Raw genomic sequence first — 20,255 nt, 5'->3', positions numbered from 1 at the left:
GAGAGTGTCATAAGCTCAAAATAGATCTATACTAGTCTCCCCTCCTTTTCATTAGCAGCAAAAATATGTGACACACACACAAATATAGTTACATATTTTTGCCGATAAGTGAAAAGGAAGGGAGACTATTATAGATCTATTTCGACCTTGTTGGGTCTTATTTTGTACATATTGTACCCCTTACACACACACACACACACACACACACACACACACACACACACACAAACACTACTGTCAATTTTGAATACATAGTGGAAAGAGGAATTTTCTTGTAGTTTCTTCTTGTTGCTGCTTCTGGTTCAGTCAAGTGTAGCCAATCAACCTATTATTGAAGCAGCCTGTCTGTCTTAATCTGCTCTGTTGTTGTCAATAGATCATTGTCAGATCAGAGCAAACAAATAAGATCAGCTTATGCATGAGCATTAGCTTTTAAAATCAAAATTAATCATTAAGCAACATTCGATATTCTAGAGACAAATTTCTTTTTAAATTCAAAGAATTCTATTACAGTACTTCTAACATGAAACAATAAAATAGTCCCCAAAGGGGAAAAACATTAAAAAGCTTCTTCTCTACTGACCCCTACTAGACTTTTCCACTCCTGACTTGAAGGAAATTGCCCATTAAAAATAGCAAGGCAGGGAAACTTGGAGGTTGTCTGCAATTTCTAATGGATGTTTGGCTTTTTCAATGTCATTTTAGACTATGAAGTCAACCTTTTGTTATTAGCCTTGAGGTCTGAAGTTAAAAGTTTCTACAGTTCCAGAGGGCAACTGGGCTTTCTTGGGGGTTTTTCTTCCTTTTGAAAACATTTAGCTTCTCATCTAGGAATCTTCTTCAGAGAACTAAAGAAGCTTCTTGGACGAGAAGTGAAATGTTTTCAAAGGGAAAAAAAAAAAAAACACACCAAGAAAGTCAAGTTGACTCAATCATGACCGGGATGATTGAGAACCTCCATGGTCAAAATTTCTGGAGGAAACTCAGTCTAACCTTGTTTTAATTTGGTTTAAGATGGCAGGTATGCTACCACTGTTCCCAGCAGGGCTTCTCTTGTTCCAAACTTGATGGATACCCATTTAATGCATCCATCAGTCAAATATCTCAGCTAATTAGTTATGCTTCTACTAAACTACAGCTGCATACATTCACAAGTGTAGTCCATTTTCTTTTTTCGATAAGTTTTTATTTTATTTTATAACATACAAAAATGTCAATTTTCATAATCAATTTAAATTTGTGGGCCAACCATATGAACCTAGTGAGCGAATTTAAAAGCCACTGTACAAACATATAGTACAGTATTTCCATTATCAGTTTAAAAAACAACAACCTTAAAATCATGATCAGCAGAAGAATTCATTTTACCTCAGCTCAAAGTTTCCATTTCAAGATCTCCCCAACATTGCCAGACCCCCAGGCATTATTACCGCTAGTATTTCCATGGTATTTTTTGTCACTAACCATACACCAATACTGTCAATTTGTTAAAATTTCAATAATGAAAAACTTTTCTTCAAATGGACTCTGCACCTAACTTGTGAAATTTTGATTTCCATTACATTCAAGATTCCTGAATGCAATCCAAGTTAATGGGGAAAAAAGAGGTAGAAATTTTGCCAACATTTGGTTGCTATATTTCTCAGCTTGAGTTCCATGAAAAGTAGTCTGACACAATTGTCATCAAAAGACTTTGCAAGAAATCAATTTGTATTTTAAGCCTATGATCCACAGCTTCTTGCTATTGTTTCTATAGATGGTTGATAATAGCTATCAGTATGTACTTCCCAATATCATGAAAATAGAAAGACATATAATTTAACTCAACTGCAAAAGAACAAGTCTCCATGTTAATAAAGTACTATTGTACAAGCTCATCTAAGAATGTTATGATTTTTTTCTCTCCATTGATACTTTCTAGAACTGGATATTGAAAAGTCGGAAAACATTTGCAGAAAGGCTACTAGATATGGGCTTCAGATGGACTCTAGCTGGACAATAAATAGTAACTAAGCATTTGTACTTTGTTATATGTTGAGTTCTTGTTTGGATTTTTGTAACTTTGGCAACTTTCCAGTGATAAACAAATAATAAAATGTTAATGTGTTTTATACACAAATAAATCGTATCTGTTCCAAGTATTGTCTCAGGTCCCTGGGGTTTCTTCTAGTATGAATGGCCATGCTAAATTCTTATTGTTCAGTCACTAACAGATATCTGACTCTTTGAAACTCCATAGGCTATTCCTGTAGGTTCAGACCGGTTCTATAGAACTGATAGCAGGAATTTCCCCCGATTCACTGAAATGGTAATGGTGGCCGGCTGGACACACCCCTGAACTGACTCTCTTGGTTGGGCCATAGGCTCCACCATCTTGTTTTTTGCTTCTGAGTGCATGCAGAAACTGTTGTTGTTGTTGTTCTGCTTATGCACAAAAGCTTGGTTTTTAACACTGTACACGAGTGTGTACACATAAGGAAGCACTGGCAGCGAGGTAAGCCAGAACCCACCCCTGCACACAGTGAAGGGCTTCCAAAATTTTTACTACCACACTGTGGGTGTGGCTTATGCAGGACACCCTGCCTTTTCTTTCAACATCTTTCAGTGCAAATTGGGTCCTCTGGGATAGAGCTCAATTTTTTCTACCCCACTGCGTCCCCCCCCCCGGTCTGGGCACCAGCCCACCCCTACCTGCACCATAGTATGTCAGAGGTCCTCCACTAATATTTTGTTCAAAATATTTCCTTTCTTTAAAACCTTAGTTCAAAACATTCATTGGTTTTTGTGATTGATTACTTCAAACAATATTTGAGGCATATTTAGAGTTTCCATGTGCAATTCAGATATCTTATGGACTTATCTAGGCAGAAATTCTATATTATCCAATCATTCCAGGGAATCTCTACTGTGATTTTTATCCATAGTGTGTTTTTCATCACATATTAATTCTGTTGATGGTATAGCATTTTTTTTTGTTTTCTGTTATATCATGATCCCGTAATGCCTTTATTTTAATTTATTAGAAAGAAATAAAGGCAACATGAAATAATGTTTCAATGACAGATAAATAGATTCTATTGGAATGCAAATCATGACAATGGTAGTGCAAATATGATTCAATATTTTTTTAAAAATCCAAATTATTTCTATTCTTGCTCCAAGCAAACACAATGAGCATTATTTCACCATGCAAATCCTTCCACAAATTTATATCACTGAGGTTTAAGGCAAAACAATTTCACTTTATGAATAATATTCTTTTATAGCTGAACAATATCAGTTGAATAATTTATTCATTGAATTGTATTGCATATTTCTAATAGTGAATGATTGCTTATTCATCATAAACATGCTCATACTTAATAAATAACTTAATATCACTGCATATGATTAAATATAAATAATGTATTTATGTTAGACAATATATTTCATACATTGTGTGGATTCTATATTTACTTTGGGCAACCATGAGACAAATACAGATTTAAAATGAATAATAAGCAATTTTTGTAAACAATTGTCTCCACATTTAAATGCTCTGACAAAATGATTTCTTTTTTTAACAAATAATGGAAATATTGCTGCGTCTCTTGAAATTCATTACCCATTTACCCTACTAGAATAATAACCCAGTAGGCAACAGTAATATAGATGTAGTTTTAGGTGACAATATTTAGAAAAAGGCTGGCAAATAAGACCTGGGGGGGAAAAGGTATAAAATAAGACAGTGGGAGTATAAAATAGCAGGTTGTCATGAACGCATAATCAATATTCTTTCTGAAGATCCACTGACAAAGTTACTTTCTTGGAATACAATTATGGTCCATTTCAGCTATTTATGAAGCAATTTGGTTCATACAGGTCTGATTCTGTATTTCCTTACTTCAAACAATACTTGAGGCATATTTAGTGTCTCCACATGTGATATACCCTTTTGTTATAAAGTGGATAATGATAAAATACTCACTTCAGATTCATGATATCTCAGATTTAAAAAAATAGGTTTTAAGTAGAAAGTTTTTCAAAATTATTTACCTCAGTCCTTCTAAGCAGACCTCTTTCTGTTTCTATCTTTCCATGTTACATAACCTTGGGTCACATCTGATGGTGCTCTCTGGGTAACAGTAGCAACATCTTTCCAAGCTGATATGCTGTTACAGAGGCCAGCCATCAGGCAGTAAGAGTAACAGTCTGGAACAACTTAGTCATAGCATCGTATCTTCACTGTAGGAAGTAAAAATGGAAGCAAAATTTAAAAAGGGCCAATAATTGAAAAATTGTAAAGTGGGGCCAATTTACAGGAGGTCCCCAATTTACAACAGTTCATTGACTGACTGTTCAAAATTACTGGAAAAAGTTAACTTATGATTGTTTTTCACAATTACAGTCTTTGTAGCCTCCCCATAGTTACGTGATCAAAATTAAGATGCTTGGCAACTGACTCACAGTCATGACCCTTGCTGTGTCTCAAGGTCACATGATCACCTTTCACCATCTTTTGACAAGCAAAATCAATGAGAAAACCAAGTTTACTTAACAACTGTGTCAAGAAAGGTCCTAAAATAGGGCAAAATTCACTTGACAAATGTTTCACCAGTTGTGGTCATAAATCAAGGACTACCAGTACTTTGGGAAAATAGATTTGGTAGGATCTACCAAAACTCTGTCACTTGTCAAAAGATGGTAACATGGCTGTTTTGTAAAGCTGCTGCTCTATAGTCTATAGAGACTTAAAGCAGTTCAGGAAGGATTGGATATTATATGGTCCTAGCTCTTTAGCAGGTAAAAACAACAGAGTTGGAAGGGGCTTTGGAGTCTTCTAGTCTAGGCACCTGCTTAGGTAGGAAACTCTACACCACTTCATACAAATGGTTAGCCAACATCTTCTTAACTTCCAATGCTGGAGCATTCACAACTTCTGGAGGCAAGCTGTTCCACTGATTACTTATTCTAACTGTCAGGAAATTTCTCCTTAGCTCTAAGTTTATTTTTTTATTTAATTCAATTTCTATGCTGCCCAATCCCAATCCTATTGCTTTTTGTTATATTCTCAAGTACTTTGGAGAATAGGTTGACTTTCTCTTCTTTGTGGCAACCCCTGAGATATTGGAACACTGCTGTCATGTCTACCTCAGTCCTTTTCCTTAAACCAGACATATCCAATACCCGTAACAGTTTTTCACATGTTTTAGCCTCTAGTCTCGTTGAAGTAGACCCAGAGACAGGGTTTTGAGCAATCGGTACTTTTATTCAGCTCAGAGAACAAGTGACAGCTCAGCAAGGTAAAGTGACAATTCAGCGAGTACCGACTGGCTCTGCAGGGAGAAACCGCTTCTTTTATACTTTTGCGGTTCCCGCCAAGCGAGAGCCGGCCGCGTCTGAGCCAATCAGGAGCGACTTCCTGCTTGGGCTCAGACAGCGCTGGAAAAGAGGAACAAACTATTTACAGCGTTACAAGGTAGCCATTCCAGGATACAACACCCCTCCCCTCATAGTTGGTCTCATCCATCAAGAAAGCCACGTGACGAAGTCGTCCAATCGGTGAGGCCTTCGAGGCTCTCGCGCTGACCTGCGCAGTCCAATTTCTCCTTCGCCACTGACTGTGGAGGATGGCTCGCCGCTGCTCTCCCGGTGCGGCGGACTTGGCCTGGCGGGCCCAACGAAGGCCTCGGAGGACGAGGATGGCTCGGCGTCGCTGGATGGTTCCCCCTGGCCCGATAAGTCTCTTTGCGTGTTTCTTAGTTCGGGCAATGTACTAAAGTCTGTTGAAGGGGGAGAGTCCAAGTCAGCGGGTTGTTGCAATTGGTTTTCAGTTCGTTTCCGAATGTGGTCTATGTGTCGTTTCCACAAACGACCATCCTCCAGTTTAACAATATAAGTCTTGGGTGCGTTTTGCTTAACAATAATTCCCTTCATCCAGTTTACATTTCCATCAAAACATTTTACATATACATTTTGACCCAAATACATTTCTCTTTCTGGTTTCATGCACATTTGGTTATTATTCACACAGAACCTTGGATTTAACCTGTCTAATGGTGACCTCAACTTTCTCCCCATTAATAACTCTGCAGGGCTTACATGTGTGTGCGAGTTAGGGGTAATGTGCTGGGTTAATAAGAATTGGTCCAAGTTCTGTTGCACATCTCCAGGGCCTGACCTGTGCAATGCCTCCTTTGCCACCCTTACGTAACGTTCTGCCAACCCGTTAGCCCAGGGCGAGTAAGGCGAGATGAGGGCATGCCTGACCCCTAGGCCATCTAGGAATAATTCGAATTGCCTGGCTGTTAGTTGTGGTCCATTGTCAGACACTAATAGATCAGGGCAACCATGGGATGCAAACAGTCTGCTCAATACCTTGATAGTGGCACTTGTGGTTATGTTGTTCATTGCTATTATTTCCAACCATTTGGAGAAAGCATCAACCACTATTAGGAAGTACTGAGACCCCACTGGGCCAGCAAAATCAATGTGGATCCTAGACCAAGGGCCAGCAGGCTGTTCCCACTCAGCCGGAGTTGTTTTGGGGGGACTGGGCCTTGACTCTTGGCACGGGTCACACTTTGAAACCCAACTTTCAATATCAGCATCTAGCCCTGGCCACCATAAATGCCCCCTTGCTAGGCTCTTCATCCTGACAATCCCAGGATGGCCCACGTGTAACATTCTGAGTACCTTTTCCCTTAGGCGTTTGGGGATGATCACTCTATCCCCCCACAGCAAACAACCTTTTACATATGATAATTCAAGCCTTTTGTTCTTAAAATCACACAATTCAGGTTTAACAATATCATTTTGCCATCCCTTTAGAACACAGTTCACCACTTGTTTAAGGATTTGGTCTTGCTGCGTGTGTGCAGCTACCTCTTTTGCTGTGGTTAGTGGGTTTTCCTCGAGTTCTATCATTAGCACATCTGTGGCAGGAACAGGGTCTTCTACCAAGTCTGCTATGGGGCATCTGCTGAGGCCGTCTGCATGATTGATTTCCTTCCCCCCCTTGTGGGTGAGCTCATACTGATACCCTGAGAGGAAAAGGGCCCATCTGATTAGTCTTGGAGACATAAAAGGTGGAGTGGGCTTGTTGGGGGCTAGCAGGCCTAGTAGGGGTTTGTGGTCAGTGACTAGCTCAAAGCTTCTTCCAAAAATGTAATTGTGAAACTTCTTTACCCCTGCCACTAATGCTAGAGCCTCCTTGTCTAATTGACTATAATTCCTCTCCGTGCTGGTCATGGTTCTTGAAAAGAATGCTATTGGGGCCTCTGTCTTATTGGGTAGAACGTGAGCTAAAACTCCTCCTATGCCGTACGGCGAAGCGTCGCACGTGAGCCTAATGGGTAGTGAAGCACTATATTGGACTACTACACTCTTAGATGTTAATAAATTTTTTATTTGACAAAAAGCTTCACGTTCAGTTTTCCCCCATGTCCAGCGGGCTTCCTTCTGGAGTAAACGATGGAGAGGCTCTGCTACTGTTGCCTTCTGCTTTAAAAAAACGGAATAAAAATTAAGGAGGCCCAAAAATGCCTGCAACTCACTCTTATCTCGTGGCTCTGGGGCTTCTCTAATTGCTCTCAGCTTCTCTGTTGTGGGGTGGATGCCTTCTTTATCTATCTTATACCCAAGGAATTCAATACTGTTAGTTCCCCAGACACATTTATCAGGCTTGATACGTAACCCTTTGTCCTGTAGCCTCTTAAGTACTTCCCTTATTCTTTTGTTCACTTGTTCCTGGTTTTCCCCTGCAATTAAAATGTCATCAAAATATGGAATTGCCCCATTTACCCCTGACAATAGGCGTTCCATGATGCTCTGGAATATTCCTGGGGCTATGCTTACCCCAAACTGTAACCTCGTGCATTTGAAAGCCCCCCTGTGTGTTACAATCGTTTGAGCGTTTGCTGTTTGTTCATCGACCGGAAGTTGCTGGTAAGCCTGCGCCAGGTCGATCTTTGCGAACCTTTTCCCTTCCCCCAGGGAGTGTAAGAGTTGTTGCACAACCGGAATGGGGTAGGGGTGGTGTTGGAGTGCCTTATTCAGGGTTGATTTGTAATCAGCGCAAACTCTTAAGGAGCCATCTGGCTTCAGGGGTGTCACTATGGGAGTTTCCCATGGCCCCTGTTCCACAGGGACCAAGATACCTTGACTAATGAGTTTGTCCAGCTGTATGTCTAGCTTGGGGAGAAGCGGGAGGGGAACCCTGCGAGGTTTCAGTCTAACCGGTGGGACCTTGGGGTCAATAGAGAAAGATATGGGGGGTCCCTTATACAATCCTAAGGTGGGGCTGAACACTTCAGGGAACTCTTTCACAAAGTTAGGCATAATATCACAGTTTACATTACATACACCCGAAATTTCGATCCCCAACGGTTCCATCCACGCTAGCCCTAGCAGGGAGTGTTTGGCCCCCGTCACGATAAGCATGGGAAGGGTACATTTAACATTCTTAAATGCAATAGGTACATTTGCAGTTCCCAGGACCGAGATTACCCCCCCTTGGAAGTCTCTTATCACCAAAGAGGTTTGAATTAGGTCAGCCTTAGACACATTAGGCATATATAGCTTAAATTTTTCCCAGGGCATGATGGTATATCTCGAGCCCATATCCAGCTCCATTGAGCAAGGCTGGTTATTTAGTAACAATGAGATAACAATTTTAGCCCCCTTTTTGGTTGCCGTGTTATTCACGGAAAATTGAGAGTTACCTCTATTGTAGTCTCGGTTAGCGGTGGGGTAATTCCTTTGACCCAAGTTGCGGAACGGTCTCCTTTCTCGCGATTGGGGGTGGTGGTTTTGAGGTCGCTGGTATTGTTGTGTGGCAAAAGTTTCTTCTGGTGCCGTTTCCCTGCATGCGATGGCGATGTGGCCTCTCCGGTTGCAACGGTGGCAAGTAGCGTCACGGAAAGGGCATCGATGGCGCTGGTGATTTCCCCGGCAGCCCGCGCAGGGGGCTGGGTGAGTAGCTCTAGGGTGTCTCGGCTGGTCTTGCAGGAGGAGGCAGTTGTCCCCGTTGCTAGTTGGCTGGCTGCGGTCGTCTGTTCCCATGGCGCTGGGAGACTCGGCGTCGATTTTGGCAATGGTTTCTCGCCTTCCGTGCTCTTTTAATTCTCTTGCCGCTGCGTCGGCTGCTTCCGCGGTTTGCGCTAATTTGATCACGGTTTGTAGAGTCGGCTCTTCTTCGGTGAGGAGTTTATTTCTCACTGTGTTGCTCTTCATGCCGAAAACCAAGGCGTCGGTGAGGCGAGCTTCCGGATCTTGAAACTTGCATTGAGCAAGTACCGTTCGAAGCCGCGTTGTGAATTGGCTTATCGACTCGGTTTCTCTCTGAGCCATCATGTGAAATTGATGCCGGTAAACCATGGCTGGTCTGGTTGGTTTGAAATGGCTCGCTAGTTTCTGTTGAAGGACGTCCCACGCTGTGGCTCTTGCTTGTTCTGGTTCGGTGAGAGTTTGGGCAAGTCTACGGATCTCTGCGCCGCAGTAGTTGAGAAAAATAGCCCGTCTGCGATCGGCTCCGGCGTCCTGCATTCCCGCCGCCTCGAGGAATATCTCGAAGGTGGCCATGTACTCGTCCCATGTCATTTTCTCGGAATCGAAGAGTTCTGGAGCCTGGCCGATCTGGATTTTGTCCATGTTGCACGCGAAGTTCTTCCGTTCGTTCGTCGCCAGTGAAGTAGACCCAGAGACAGGGTTTTGAGCAATCGGTACTTTTATTCAGCTCAGAGAACAAGTGACAGCTCAGCAAGGTAAAGTGACAATTCAGCGAGTACCGACTGGCTCTGCAGGGAGAAACCGCTTCTTTTATACTTTTGCGGTTCCCGCCAAGCGAGAGCCGGCCGCGTCTGAGCCAATCAGGAGCGACTTCCTGCTTGGGCTCAGACAGCGCTGGAAAAGAGGAACAAACTATTTACAGCGTTACAAGGTAGCCATTCCAGGATACAACACTCGTAATCCTCTTTTTTGCTCTTAAGAACATAAGAACATGTTCTTTGCTTTTGTATATGCTGTGAGCCGCCCTGAGTCCTTGGAGAGGGGCGGCATACAAATCCAATTAAATACTCAAAGGAATCCTGCCTGCCTCAACCAACATAGAGGTGGCACATGGACATCCATTTCAATAACCACCAATACACTTGGCATCCATGAATCTGTCTAATCCTGCCTTGAAGCTATCAAGGCTAACAGCTGTCACTAACTCTTCTGGTAGTGAATTCCATAAACCAACGACCCTCTGTGTGAAGAAATATTTCCCTTGATTTGTCCTCACTTTCTTACCTATGAGCTTTAGGGAGTGCCCCCTTGTCCTAGTATTGTGTGATAAAGAAAATATTTTTTCTCTATTCACCTTTTCTATCCCATGCATGATTTTATACACTTTGATCAAGTCACCCCTTAAAGAGTCTTCTCTGGACTCTTTCAAGAATTTCCTTTTTGCATTGTGGCAACCAAAACTGAATGCAGTATTCCAAGTGTGACCATACCAAGGCATTATAAAGTGGTATTAACACTTCACGTGATCTTGATTCTATCCCTCTGTTAATGCAGCCTAGAACTATGTTGGCTTTTATGGCTGCTGTGGCACACTGCTGGCTCATATTTAAATGATTGTCCACTAGGATTCCAAGATCCCTCTCACAGTTACTACTGTTGAGCAAGGTATAATGTACCTGTGCATTTTATTTTTCTTGCCTAATTGTAGAACCTTACTTTCTTTCTCCTTTGAATTTCATTTTATTAGATAGTGCCCAATGTTCAAGTCTGCAACATGCTTCTGCATCTTGAGCCTTTCTTCTGGAGAGTTGGCTATTCCTGCCAATTTGGTGTTATCTGCAAATTTGACGAGTTCCTCATTTATCCCCTCATTCAAGTCATTGATGAAGATGTTGAAGAGTCTAAACAGAGCCTTAGGCTAGTGTACTGCATGTTTCCCTCCACGTAGATGCAGTTCCATTGAGCACTATATGTTGAGTATAGTTGGTCATTCAATTTTGAATCCATCTGTTGGTATAGCGGTCTAACCCATATTTTTCTACTTTATCTAGTAGTTGGTTATGATCTACTTTATCAAATGCCTTACTGAGGTCTAAGTAACTATACTGCTCAAAAAAATAAAGGGAACACTTAAACAACACAATATAACTCCAAATAAATAAAACTTCTGTGAAATCAAACTGTCCACTAAGAAGCAACACTGATTGACAATCAAATCCACATGCTGTTGTGCACATTCAACTTTGTACACAACAAAGTATTCAATGAGAATATTTCATTCATTCAGATCTAGGATGTGTTATTTGAGTGTTCCCTTTATTTTTTTTGAGCAGTATATATTGACAGCATTCCTCTAGTCCACTAATTTTGTCACTTTGTCAAAGAATGCAGTATCATTAGTCTGGCATGATCTGTTTTTGACAAACCCACATTTGCTTTTGGTTATTACTTTGTTTGCTTCTATGTGTTTATTTGATTCATTGCTTGGTTATCTTTTCCAGAATCTCCCCTGGTATTGAGAGAAGATTCTAGAAAAGATAATCAAGCAACAAATCAATACAAGATAACAGACAGTCTAAAAAATACCCTGATAATTAACATAATGTCAGTGTTCCAAGAATAGTTCCGCATCAAGCAACACTCCAAGGCAGGTAGCTTTCTCAAAGAATAACTTTATTGGAAATATCATTTTAGTGAAAACCAACTCCAAAGGGTCCCTTGGTTTTCACCTAATTAAAAGTGAAAAAAATTTCCCTCAACCACAAACAATCAGTCACATGGCCCAGTCAAGGTGCTGTCTGCCAATTTGGTGACTCCCTCTCCCAGCCAGGTGTGAGAATGTCCTTGGGTCCTGATAGAAAGTATATTATTTTCACTGTACAACTCCAGCTATCTCTAATCCCCTCTTCCCATCCCTCAGCTCCAATATGACAGCAATAAAGCTCCAAGATGGCTTTGGCCAGGCCAGCTTCAGAGTTGACACATTGCTAGTGCATAATAAGGTTCAGGAGGGAAGTGTTTTTAATAGGAAAGTGAACATAAGAACAAGGGGACATAATCTGAAGTTAGTTGGGGGAAAGATCAAAAGCAACATGAGAAAATATTATTTTACTGAAAGAGTAGTAGATCCTTGGAACAAACTTCCAGCAGATGTGGTTGGTAAATCCACACTAACTGAATTTAAACATGCCTGGGATAAACATAGATCCATCCTAAGATAAAATACAAAAAATAATATAAGGGCAGACTAGATGGATCACGAGGTATTTTTCTGCTGTCAGTCTTCTATGTTTCTCTCCATCCAGGTATGATTTAATTCTTAAATGTTCATCAGCTTTAAAGGTAAGTTCTCTCTTGTGTTGATTTTATTTCCTTAAAATAAACCAATGCTGTCTGCAGTAGAAGTTACCACTTTGGTTCACCAATTCTTCGTAAGTGAAAACAAAATCCATAGAACATAATTACAGATCTCTGGATTGGAGCAAATGAGTCTAAATTGACTTAAATGCCAGCTTTGGGGCTTAATCAGAATGTGCAACAGGTTAACAAGGCAATTAAATTTATTCAGAGCATCATTTTAATCCAGCTGCCCCCAAAGAAAGGATCCCTCAGAGGAATAAATATATTGTTCTCTTGTTAGGGGCCTATGCTTCATTAAATATAATCATTATTCTTAATTTGCAGCTGACAATGTTGCAGTTATTCGACCAAATCTGTGTTTTTTTTAAATAAAAAATTTGGGTCAAATTCTCTTCCAGGCTATGCTATTGCATGCTTTATAAGTTTTGCAAATTTATTCCTGTTCTTGAATGAATGAATACGCACACAATTACATACACTTCTCTACATTGTCAACTAAAAGAAAAAAAAGTAGTAGAAATATTAAATGAATTACCTTGAATAATAAGTTGATTTACTACATTGGCAATGGGAGATTGACAGTCCAATATCCATCCTAACATGAGATGAAATGACCATTCACATAATATACTGACAGCAATATGCTAAACATTAATTTATTCACAGTGTCCAGGTCACTGTTTAATATAACATTAAAACAAATTTCCAAATTTCATTCCCCCATTATAACAGATAAACTAAGATGTTTGGGGATTAAAAATTGTGTGTTACTACAACTGCTAGATGGAGACAATGTTCTCTATCTAAAACAAATTGCAATGTCACTATTCTTGGATTATCATAAATTATGCCTGAGACATATGAAAAATGAAGTGAGAAATTGCAAATGTGCAGATATAATAATTTTTGGGGGTGGGAAATGAAATCCAGCTTCTACAGCAGTGATGGTGAATCTATGGCACCCATACCACAGATGGAATGTAACATCTGAGGGCACAGAAGGCATTGCCCTATGTCAGCCCCAGAGCACATGGACATTATTATTATTATTTATTAGATTTGTATGCCGCCCCTCTCCGTAGACTTGGGGGGCTTACAGCAATGATAAAAACAATATATAATGACAAATCTAATAGTTAGAATCTAAAATAACAATAATACATTTAAAAAGTCTAAAAAACAAGAAACCCCAATATATAAAAACATACATACAGTCATATCATACACAAAAAACTACATAGGCAAGGGGTGATATTTCAGTTCCCCCACGCTTGATGACAGAGGTGGGTTTAAAGGAGTTTACGAAAGGCAAGGAGGGTGGGGGCAGTTCTAATCTCTGGAGGGAGCTGATTCTAGAGGGTCAGAGCTGCCACAGAGAAGGCTCTTCCCCTGAGTCCCGCCAAACGACATTGTTTAGTTGATGGGACCTGGAGGAGACCAACTCTGTGGGACCTAACCGGTCGCTGGGATTCGTGGGGCAGAAGGCGGTCTCGTAGATACCCTGGTCCAGTGTCATGAAGGGCTTTATAGGTGATGACCAACACTTTGAATTGTGACCAGAAACTGATAGGCAACCAATGCAGACTGCTGAGTGTTGGAGTAACATGGGCATATTTGGGAAAGCCCATGATTGCTCTCACAGCTGCATTCTCACAATCTGAAGTTTCCGAACACTCTTCAAAGGTAGCCCCATGTAGAGAGTGTTACAGTAGTTGAACCTCAAGGTGATGAGGGCATGAGTGACTGTGAGCAGTGACTCCTGGCCCAAATAGGGCTGCAACTGGTGCACCAGGCGAACCTGGGCAAATGCCCCCCTCGCCACAGCTGAAAGATGTTTCTCTAATGTTAGCTGTCGATCGAGGAAGACGCCCAGCTGGCCAGCTGATTTTCAGCATGCTTTTTGGCCATGCTTTGCATCCTGAATCTTGGGGAATGGCAAAAAACAGCCAAATGTGGGGAGAGGATATTGCATTATGGGTATACACTATTGCACATGTGTACACCCTTTTGGCACCTGAGCCAATAAAGGTTCACCATCACTGTTCTACAGTTAGACATTTACTTTTAGGGAGGACATCCTGTTAAAGTTTGTGAGGAAGGCATTTCATCTTTGTATGTGTGGCAATCTACATGATGGAGAAAAGAAATAAAGTGAAAAGATGAAATACTTGGTGGATCAAGAGACTTATGAACTATCTTCCATTTTCCGTTGTCCAGGGGTAACAAGTGTAGATCATGAATTTCTACTTTTCCTAGACTATTTTAACAAATTGGGGCCACCATGTTGTTGTCGTTGTTGTTGTTGTTGTTGTTGTTGTTGTTATTATTATTATTATTATTATTATTATTATTATTATTAATTAGATTTGTATGCCACCCCTCTTCGAAGACTCGGTGTGGCTCACAACAGTAATAAAAACAATATAGTAGTAGAACAAATCTAATATTAAAAAACATATAAAATCCTATCATTATTTAAAAAAACCAAACAGCACATTCATACCAAACATAAAACAAAGTGTAAAAAAGCCTGGAGGAAAGGTGTCTCAACTCCCCCATGCCTGGTGGTATAAGTGAGTCTTGAGTAGTTTATGAAAGACAGGGAGGGTGGAGGCAGTTCTAATCTCCGGGGCCACCACAGAGAAGGCTCTTCCCCTGGGGCCCACCAAACGACATTGTTTAGTCAACGGGACCCAGAGAAGGCCAAGTCTGTGGGACCTTATCGGTCACTGGGATTTGTGCGGTAGCAGGCGGTAATGTTGCAGACATTACTGCATATTTAAAAAATAGCATTCTTTTGCATAAGTCTGCTTGGATAAAGTTAACTATCAGAAGATAGAAGACAGAAAATATATGAATCCGATCCTGTTTGGAAGAAAAATAGATCCACTTCTACCTGACTGCAGGTGGATTGGTGCAATTATATAGTCTTTGTCCTTTGATAATACAATCCAATTGTTCACTATTTTTCAGCCTGTAATTATCTGATATATCTTAACTTGCATTCCTGCAGAATTCAACAAATTCAACTGATAACAAAATTATAATGACTGAGATCTGCCATTTCATTTTATCACCTTCCTTTTTAAAAAGTGTTATTCCTTCAATTCTTAGAAATAATTGCAGAACAGCAAAGATCAGTGTGAAATCTGACAAGCTTCAAATGTAAATGAGTAATTGCATAGGAGATGTTTTGAGCAAGACAGCAGTGATTTACTGCATTGTCTATTCTGACATAAAACTATACACTATAAAGAAAATAAACTGCAATATGTAGGTTCATGAGCAGGAGGAAATGAAGCATAACTAGGGATAAGAAAAAAAGAACTAAAAGTATCTAAAGGAAAAATAGGCAACTGCCAGCATTAATTGCATATATTGCTTATACATAAAAGTCAGAAGCATGATAAATAGTATTTGTAAGATATTAACTCTCATTGATTCTAAATGCAAGTCTGAATTTAATATATTGCTATTAAAGTTGGAGGGCAGAAATATGTTATTGCTATTGCATGCCTGTCCTTAAGGTCAAAGCTGCAAAGTCAATGTGACATTATGATGCTACTAAATATTGACCAAATCCTATTTCAAACTATACATAGTTTTCTCTTCTTAAAAATTCCAGAGAATGAGTAGACATTTGGTAGGAAAAAAATGACATTTTGAATTTTTTTTAGTAAAACAGGGTTCTCCAAGTGGTTGAGGGATGATAATAATAATAATAATAATAATAATAATAATAATAATAATAATTTATTGGATTTGTATGCCGCCTCTCTCCGAAGACTCGGGGTGGCTCACAACACAATACATAATGTACAAATCCAATATTAAAAAACAGATTAAAACCCTTATCATAAAAATTAATCACACAACCCAAGCAAACCATACATAAATCATAGTAGCTACGGAGAATATCAACTTCCCCAAGCCCGGTGACATAGGTGGGTTTTTAAGAGCTTGTGAAAGGCAAGGAGGGTGGGGGGAGTTCTAATCTCCAGGGGGGGAGTTGATTCCAGAGGGCCAGGGCCACCACAGAGAAGGCTCTTCCCCTTAGTCCCTCCAGACAGAATTGCTTAGTTGACGGGACCTGGAGAAGGACAACTCTGTGAGACCTAACCGGTCGCTGGGATTTGTGTGGCAGAAGGTGGTTCCGAAGGTATTCTGGCTGTAATGACTGTTGTTGTTAGTTTAAACAGTATTTATTAGATCATTTTCATATAATTTTATGGGTTGATGAACAATATGAAACTTCATGTAGGATATCAATGAGTTGAAGAGTATGTGAAGAGTATCTCCTGGTATATCAATGGCCTTCAATGGCCTTGAAGGTCAGGAAGAAGACATGCTTCCAGGGCAACATTCAGATAATGAGACTTAAGCCGAAGGCTAGAAAATAATTTGAGAAAAATGTTCAGACAGTTTAATTTATGTCGGAAAGATCTTAGAAAGCTGGGCTAAGAGATACTGCCAAAGGAATGGTCAGAAAAGCATAATTTGCATCTGGATAGTAAGGGGAGAAAGAAGTTCTGAAGAAACTCTTGACCAGGCAGGAAACAAAAATAGATGGGCTAAATTCTATTTAATTGTAAAGCTACAATAAAAAGAATCTTGCAAGGGCTGAAAGCTCAGTCCCTGCCCCATCTCCTTTATAGTCTGAGAAACAAAGGAGCACCTCTTCTTAGTCTCTTGTCCCACCAGCTGCAGGATATGTTTTCTCTTACCTGACTTTCATGGCTCATTCTCCTAAGGTCTATCGTACCATTGGAGACAAGACTCTCCCTTGTTTTCACAAAGATAAATTCAGACGTGAAACATAATGTTAGGGGTGTCAAACTGAAAGCCTGTGGGCCAGATCTGACATATGGGATGCCTAAATATGTCCCGGGATCCGGCCTGGAGATAGCAAAGGAACAGCCTGTGGTGCCTCTGGCAACCAGAATTGTGTGACTCCTGCAGCACTTTGCCCACCCCTCCCTCCGGTGCTTCGCTTACAGCCTGGATAGCTTCCTGTAGCATTTTGCCAGCCAAAATGGGACAGGGGTCCCTTGCACCCCATTTTGGCCAGCAAAGTGCTGCAGGAGGCATCCATTCCATCTCTCCCCCTCCACTGGTCAGCCCGCAGAGGAGAACTACAATGCTGACCTGCCCCACAAAGAAATCCAGTTTGACACCCCTGCTCGAGCTTTTAAAATAAAAGTGCTTCTGACTTACACGATGAGGGGTTTATTTTCCATCTAACCTACCTTATAGGGTTGACAGTCAGGGAGGTCCTGCTTAAAATTCCCCATCATCAGTTTAATTTTATGTAAACATGTGTGCTGCTAGAATTTTGTTGTGTTGATATCTAATTTCTTGGATACAGTCCTGGGGAGATAGAGGTCAATAAATTGGGTATTACGTTACCCAACTCTGTCACAATGCATTCTTTCAATTAACTTTTGTTGAGGGCAGACAGCAAGGAGGAAAACTTGCTAAACATTGTTTTTTGGCTCATTTTAAATTGTAACGCCCTCAAATTGCCTTTGGCCACATTAGCCTTTTGCTAATGCGGCAATTCGACAATTTATTTAGAAGCTAAGGAAGTTAAGGAAGCTTATTCTCCAATAACTCTGATTCAGATATCAGTCTTAATTCCACTTAGATGTTAAAAGATCATACTCTGTGTCTTGCTCCTGGTTTCTGCATATTTGCAATTGAGAGACTTCACTGGGCCTGTAGTTAGTGATATTGATTTTTAGAACATTTGTAATTTACCCGTTTCTCTCTTTCTTGGTAGTATCTAATTGCTCTTTAAATCAGAGAAGTATTTCATAGGGTGTTTTTTTCCCCTAGCAACATAGTAATAGAACTCAACTGAGTTAACTTGAAACTTGACAAGGAATGAACCTGACCTTTTAGAAGAGATCATTTTAATTTATTCCTGCGACAAGGCTTGTACTCCACAAATGTAGATTTCCAGCAGCATGCAATGGAACGTAAAATAACAGAGGAGGGCAAAACATCTAGATAATCCAAACTCTATGAACAGGAAACCAATGTATACACAACAACAACAACAACAACAAAGTGGGTCACTGGAGGAACTGAACCTAACTATATCGAAGTAATGAGATACAAAATGAATGTTTTACAGACAAATTCTAAATACAGAGGCAGCCCTACTGAATTTAGTGTGATTTTCTATAGTACCCGATGTATGTAGAATTATGAGAAGACATACCGGTATATATTGGAAATATAAGCTTATTTTTCCTAGATCAATTTTCTTTTTTAAAAAAACCCCTAAATACAGCTTTTAACATATGATAATTGCCATAGCATTTATACACATTTGCTTGAATTATTATTTTATCTATTTCCCATTCCACATGAAATGTTAAAACACAAGTTTTAACATGGTTTAGTTAAAACCATGGGTCAATTATATATATAGAATTGACATCTTCATCAATGATCAATTATCATTTTCTTCTTTGCCATTTCATCCACTCATTCTTCCTTCTAAAAGAGTCAATATTGACAACCAAAAAAAATGCAAGATGTGTGGTTACAGACAGCATGATATAAGTAGGGGAATTCTGCCCTTGTGGGTTAGATGTTCCCTCTAGCATATTTCACCAATCTGGAGAATGTCAAATTGTTAAAAGCTGCCATAGGGCACAACACTGTTGGCATGACAAGCTGGTTATATTGTACGTTATTGTCTCAAATGCTACTTTCTCTAATTATTTAATTTTTTAGAAAACAACTACGAAATATAGGCCTAAGTATAGATTAACCAACATCTGATTCATTTCGAGAAGGGCGGCATAGAAGTCAGATAGATAGACAGACAGACAGACAGACAATTTGGACTCAGAATTGATACTATTGTTCTACATTATGGGAGGGAATTGCTCTTTTAGGGGTCAGTAAAACACAGCTAGATAGTGCAATTATTAATAACTGGATCTCTCTTCTTATCTTGCAGGAATTTGGACTCTTTTCAGAATTACCATACCACTGGTTCTCTTTGCACTGATGTCATTATTTCTCTTGCTACAATATCTCCATGTCTGTAAATAAGGGTATCCATGTAATAGCTTCTCACCCACAAAAAAAAGTCACATATGCCATACTATGAGTCTAATGTAACAGTCCACTTTTTATGCACTAAGTGAAATTTGTTTGCATTTGCATTTGACGTAAAGGGCCAACAATGTTGTGACAGTCAGTCAACTATCCATAAAGGTTATTTTTCTCATTTACCTACTGGCTTTATTAGTAAAGAGTTTTAGAGCAGATGGTCTCTAAAGGATGGATCTCTGCTATAAATAAATACATATAGGTATGTAAACCTACCTTTTAGATCCTTTCAGAGTGATGATTTATTTTTTGTAAAGTATAGTGAACCATCTTGCATACATGGAAGTAATAGATTTAACGGGAATTACATCTGACTAAATTTGGATAGGGCAATTCATTTTATTCAGAATAGAATCATTTGTCAGATCTAGCCTTCTGATCAAAGTGAGAATATTCAAAAGTGTTAAGTATTTGATTAAAGAAGCCTAATCCCATTAAACTGTTCATTAAAATCGCAGAGTAAAGCTACTGAATGTTTTAAAAACCTTGCACGTATTGGTTTCAGTGATAACATAAAATGGATGATTTTATATTTGCTATCTCCTTCTCTAGGGCAAGCTTATCTAATCTGAATGATCTGAATGAGACACTCCAAAAAAATTGATAGGGAAATCTGCATCTGCCATCACCCTCTGTTCAGAACAGCACTCCAAAGCAAATTACAAATACCGTAAGAAGCAGATCTGTAGTGCTCCTAATATTTTCTCCAGCTTCTTTAAGAAGTGATCTCCAAATAAATGCTAACTCTATTTTTATAATAAAAAGATGCACTTGCCTCT

This window comes from Erythrolamprus reginae, chromosome 1 (genome assembly GCF_031021105.1).
Source record: "Erythrolamprus reginae isolate rEryReg1 chromosome 1, rEryReg1.hap1, whole genome shotgun sequence".
NCBI lineage: Eukaryota > Metazoa > Chordata > Lepidosauria > Squamata > Dipsadidae > Erythrolamprus > Erythrolamprus reginae.
This window is presented reverse-complemented; position numbering follows the sequence as displayed.